We start from the raw sequence: 297 nt of genomic DNA on the forward strand, positions 1-297 counted from the left end.
AAATAAAATGGCAAAATTAAGTAAAAAAAAAATGGTTTTCCTCAAAAAACCAAATAATCTGCCAGAGGAGTAAGCAAAATATCTAGCTTTTCGTTTTGAAATCAGTTATTTTTTTTGCAGATTATTTAGCTTGTTTTAAGGAAAAACTCACTTAATTTGGGCATATTATTTCTCAAAACAAGATGATGTTTTGCTTGTCTAGAAAAAGCTTCTTGATTTAAGAGTTTGTAGATATTTGGACTAAAAACAAGACAAAAATTTGAAAATTAGTAAAACGGGTTACTTGAATTCACACTA

The sequence above is a fragment of the Danio aesculapii genome, chromosome 11 (assembly GCF_903798145.1).
Source record: "Danio aesculapii chromosome 11, fDanAes4.1, whole genome shotgun sequence".
NCBI lineage: Eukaryota > Metazoa > Chordata > Actinopteri > Cypriniformes > Danionidae > Danio > Danio aesculapii.